Genomic DNA, 6,000 nt, shown 5'->3' on the forward strand with positions numbered 1-6,000 from the left:
AGGAGTGAATGGGCGAGACCATCCCTGGTGACGTCCCACCAGACAGATGGCAACAGTTGCCCCACACCAGTTTCAAGCCTCCTTTCATCCTTCTGCCAGTCATAAAGGAGAACAGCCTCCATCCCTCCAGAGTCCATCAGCTCCTCAGAGCCCGCCCAAAGACAGAATGGGGGTAGGGGGAGGCTGTCTGGGAGCTGGAGGTGAGAGGGGAATGACGTTGGACATTTGGCTGGAAAAGAAAAGGGTTGTTCAAAGTGCTGGCACTGGGGCCAGCTTGCCCATCTGTTCCCCTCTGGGGAGGCTCTGCCCCCACACTCCTCCTCGGCTTCTGTCCAGCTCTGTGCAGAGCCAGGACCCCTGGGAAGGGAGACCTCAATTTGGGGCAACAATGCTACACTGTGGTAGCTTGGGGCTTTATGCTTTGAAGGTTTTCATTCCGTAAAAATCCCTTGACTGGGCATTGTTTTGCCTCTCAAAAAATAGGGTTAAATAGAAAAATCCAAGACCTAACAGGCGGAGAACAGTGAGATCTGGCACTCTGCCATTAAATAATGAAGTTTGAGTTGTTCTAGAATAGGATTCTATCAAAATAACCCATGTGTGCTTTCAAACATTAAGAGGCTAGGTGGAAAGAAATGGACCAGGAATCAGGAGACCTGGCTTCCATGCTCAGCTTACATCTGCTTGCTGTATAATTCTGGGCAAGTCATCTAGCCTGTCTGAGCCTCAGTTTCTTCTTCATAAATGGTAAAATCACCCGCCACCTCTACCTCCCAGCATAGTGGAGAGTAAGCTGATGTGCAATCCAGTGCTCTATAAACAGGACAGGCTGTGCAAATAGGAGGTTTTCTCTTCTTTTCTTTTTTTTTTTTTGGTGGGATCTTAGTTCTCCAACCAGGGATCAAACACGTGCCCCCAGCAGTGGAAGCATGGAGTCTTAACCACTGGTCCCCCAGGGAAGTCCCCCATGGAGGCTTTACTTTCAGCTTCCCCACAGTCATAACTCCCAGGAGGTGGAGTGTTGAAACATTTTTCAAAGTGCTTCACATCTATTATTTCATGAGGCAATTGAGACCAGAAAGGTCTAGGGCAATGCAAAGATCTTTTTTAAAGAGTAGAGGTGAAGGCTCCCCTGGCCCCCTAATCTCCTGAATCTCCGATTTTTGTCTCCTTCTCCCTCCACCCTCCAACATCAGTCCAGTCTGTTTTGGGAGGATTAATGGGAACTCTAGGTTAAGGTGCTAAGAGATCTCGATAAATTCAGAATAAAAGGGAATCATTCCCTATGTCTTAAAACAGTAAAAAGGTATAGCATATGCAAAGTTATGATTCTGAGGCCACAGGTCTGCATTCTTCTGGGCTGAATGCCCCCAGTTGCTCTTTCTGCAGAAGAACTGAGCTGTGGTGCTGGGGGTGAGGGGTGGGAGTGGGCAGAGTCGCTCAGAGCTTAGGGAACAGAGCTCACCACTCTCCTCCTACCTGGCTCCATGCCCTGCTCCTCCACCCACCCACCAGACCTCCTGTTGTTTGAGTTGGCCAAGGTGCCTGTGCTCAGAGCTGTTTGGGCACAAGATAATAAAGGCATTTCTCAAAACATCTCTCTTTTCCTATCCTTGCTTGAGCCAACCTCACCCATCTCTAATCATTTCCATTTGTCTAGCAACTGTCTAAGCACTTATTTATGTAGAATGTATCATTCTATGTAGTTCCATTAATTTGTATTTAATCACATATCAGTGTTTTATGTACTGGCATTTATGATTATCCCATCAACATCTTTGGACTGAAAACACACTGAGGACAAAAACTCTCGCCTCTGCCCACCCCCGAACACTGTGCTTCTCACAAGGACCCATCTCTGGACATAAGAGAGCCCTTACTCCAGGACACATTGCCTGCCTGCCAAACTGTAAACTCAAAACCATAAAAATGTCCTTCAAGCTGCACGTGCAGCTGGATCTGTGCTAGAGCCCAGATATAGACCCTGGACTCCAAGACCTGCATTGACCCATTTCAATCCCTCATATTCAAATAACACTATAATCTTAACAAGTGGTTTTACATCGTGTTCTGCCCTCCTGGGTATCTTCGAAGCTCATCTCAGGACACAGTCAGTGTTCCTTTCTTTTCTCTCCCACCTGGGAGGTGCCATGGGAAAAGTCATGGGAAAAGCCTATTGGCGACTGTGACCGGGAGATTATTTTCCTTTTGCAAAAACAAGAGAAGCCACTGAGACCTAAGCCTCCACCCTGAGCAGGTCCCAGTAAGAAAGGAAGTGGGTCACAATGAGCACAAGGAGTTCCTATGTTTTGCACAAGAGCTGGGAAGTCAGCAGCTGAGGATGAAGCAATCCATCTGGCTGGTTGGTCTCTATTGGATCAGGATTTCTCCATCCGGAAAGAGGCAAAGGGCAAAGGAGAGATAGAGAGAGAGAGAGAGCCCTATGGGGTTGGGGGGAGTCCACTGAAATGTATAGACTAGACTACTTGGTTCCCCAGCCCTTCTTGCTCTCAGTTTCATACCCAGGTACTGCATTAAACCCAGAAGCTACAGTGGGTATTGAGAAATACCAGAGGTGATCTCTAGAACCTTCAAATTGAAATATGACACATAAACAAAAAAGAAATTCAAGGAAGACATACACAAATAAAAGATCATATACATGAATAAGCGAGGGAACAGCAACTTCTTCCTATAAAAGTTTAGAGGGCTGTTATAAAATCAATCAAGGCTAGGATAAGTGGCAGGATTTCAGAGGACAGGCAATCTGAGTTTGGACATCAAATATACATAAGATTGAGGTTCCAGACTTCTTACCTTTTTTTGACTATCTGCAATGTGAACTGTGGCTTGGTGTAAAAGTTCCTGGAATCCAGACCAGAGGGCTAAGGGTGGCAGGGGGAATTAGAAGAAACCCTGGATCCAGTTTTGCCTTAGTTTTTATTTCTTTTTTTCCCCCTCTGTTTATTCAGCCAGTCCTGGATTTGACCCGACCCTGTCACTTACTAGCAGTACACCTGTAGGTAATTTGCTTCACCTTCCCTGAGTCTTAGTCTCTTCATCTATAGTCTAAGGGTAATAATATCAACCCATGGAGTTATTCTGAGAATTTAATGATATTATACACATGGTGAATGCTCACTAGTGCCATTTATTATTGTGTTATTCTGTTAGCCCATTGCAAACACAAAGACAGAAAAGGATTAAGGAGGTAACATTCCCATTCATTCATTTACAATATTGTTGAGAACCTACTGTATGCCAGGCCCTATGCAAGCACTGGAGATACAATGTAGCATCAAGATATGCAGCCCAGCTCCCAGAGCCAACAGCCTCCCAGGGAGACATAAATAAAATAATCATCCAGATGAGTGGATCACTTCAACTAAAATGGAGAAACTTGAACCGCAAATACTACCCTACCTTCCTGGGAAGAGTGGCCAGGGAGAAACCCAAGACAGCGTTTGTCTTTGCACCAACTGTCTGGGGTTGGGTAGGTTTGGTGAAGATGGGGTGTACAGTCGCTTCAGCTCTGAGGTAAGAAAACAGAGGCTTTGTCAAGATGGCCCCTTCCACTCTCAATCTTTGCCTTGAGAAGCAATGCACTCCACTTTATGGCAGGTGAATGGTGGAGGGTGACCCAGCACCACCAGCCCTTGTCATGTCGGCGTTAGAGTCCAGGGCAACCAGGCCTTTGTCCTGAGGTCCCTGTGGTGACTCACACTTTAGACCTTGACCCTCTCCCCTGGGGAAAGGGGAATTAAGGTAGGAAGCTTCTAGACATTTCACTTGTGAAATGACCCTCTGTTCTGACCCAACTGAAGCCCCTGCCCTGCTCTGCTGAGAAAGCCTTCTTCCTCTTTGGGCCCAGTACTGTTTATACACTCTCAGAAAGGCAGGTATCAGGAGGCAGCTGCTGTTTGTGGTCAGTTCCCCCCAGATACAGGAGCTCCAGACCTACCCCCACACTGGCTGCCATTGGTTAACAGGAAGCCAAAACAGACTCCCTCTCGCTGCCCTCAGCCACCCAGCCGGCAAACAAAGAGCTACAGGAAACACCTGGAGGAATGAGCAGCTGGCAAGGGGATGCTCTGCCCAGGAGAAGAAAGGGCTTTCAGGATTAGTTAGGCCAGTGAGGAGCTGGGGGAGGGGCTCGACTGCTTAATTGCACGTCTCTGGTACCCACCAGCGGCCGACTAACAGCTGAGTTGCTCCAATGCACTGTCACTCCCCCACCACCCAACCGCACACACACAGAGGAAAGGGATCATCCCCCTCCAGCACCAGCTTTCCTAGAGCCAGGACAAGAATACTCATAAAGGAAAGACTCCTGAGAGGGCTTGTGCCTCTGCTCCTCTCCTTCCTTCCGTGGCCTCCTCACTCTCAGCCAGAAAGTTTAATCCTCTTCAGACCATGTAAATTTAAACCCATGGTATAAGCGTGAAGACAGAATCCTTAAATGATGCATCAGTCTATGTTATGTGAAAGCATTTTTCCAACAATAAGTCTCCATTTATTTCCAAACTTATTTATCTAGATCTGCATCCATATCTGCCTACTCATTGCTTATTATTTCAAGTTGTTGTGGTTCCAGTTGTGTGGAACAGATTTAACTGAAAAGATCAAATGAAATCCTACCATCAGCATCCACCTAAGAACAAATTTGCTGGTGTGTAGACCATGTGCTGGGAACTGTGATATCTGCAGGGGAACTCAGCTCACAGGGCTCCCTCACCCCCTCTTAGGAAACTCCCAAAGTGGGCAATTTCCTTTCTAGGTCCTGAATGGGAAGGAGGATTAGAAGAGGGCAGTGAGGAGAGGGCACTTACCCCACAGTCACCTGTGGGCACATCCTTTCATTCAACTGCCAGTGTACTCAGTGTACTAAGACTGTCTCATGCCAAGTTGTGGATGGCACATGGGAGTATAAAAAGAAATAGAACACAATGGTTCCTCCTATGGAGGTGTATACGGTAACAGTTGGAGAGGGGGTGCAAGCTTGCAAAGCCACCAGACCTCAACCAAAAACAAAACATGAAGATGTGCTGACTCTTTGTTATGAAAGTGTAAACAGTAATAAATGACATGTATATATATCATTAAGAGGCTCTGGAGTAAGAAATGTGTTATAAAAGTGCAAGCAGTTTTAAACCATATGTACAAATATTGAAAAGCCCTGAGGTAAGAATGTTTTTAAAGAGGACTAGCAGGATTATTCAGGAAAAGTATCCTGAAGAGGCAACAGGTGAAGGAAAAAACTCTAGAGAGTCACATAGGTTTTTTTGTTTTTTTTCTTTTAAAGCTTTATTTATTTATTTATTGGCTGCGTCAGGTCTTAGTTGCAGCACAAGGGATCTTTCGTTGTAGCGCGTGGGTTCTTCATTGTGGCACACGGGCTTCTCTCTAGCTGTGGCATGCAGACTCCAGAGCGCAGTAGTTGCAGCGCATGGGCTTAGTTGCCCCGCAGCACATGGGATCTTAGTTCCCTGACCAGGGATCGAACCAGTGTCCCCTGCATTGCAAGATGGATTCTCAACCACTGGACCACCAGGGAAGTCCCAAGAGTCACATAGATTTTAGACTTGTTTCCACTACCTCCCCCTCTAGTTACTGGTGCTTTGCTTTCTTCATCTGTGAACTTGAGGTAACAATATTTCACAGTGTGCTGCGGACATTACAAGAAACATTCTGTGTGTAAGGCACCAGGCAGAGTATCTGGCAATTGTGGGTGCTCAGCACAAGGTAAGTGCTCATATCCTAGAAGAAAATGTGTCAAAGTCTTTTACAAGCAGTTTTGGGCCGTGATAATTGTCAGAGTAGAGAAACTTGCAAATGTGGACATGGCTGCAAGGAAAGGTGAGCAGGTAAGAATTGACAAGGTGAGGGGTCCTGGTGCAGATAGGCCATTGCACAGAGTATTTGAGGTTGGAAAGACTGGGAGAGCCTTATATTCACATCTTAGGGATTCAGAATGACAAAGAAAGGCAGCAGGAAGGGAAT

This window comes from Eubalaena glacialis, chromosome 3 (assembly GCF_028564815.1).
Source record: "Eubalaena glacialis isolate mEubGla1 chromosome 3, mEubGla1.1.hap2.+ XY, whole genome shotgun sequence".
Taxonomy (NCBI): domain Eukaryota; kingdom Metazoa; phylum Chordata; class Mammalia; order Artiodactyla; family Balaenidae; genus Eubalaena; species Eubalaena glacialis.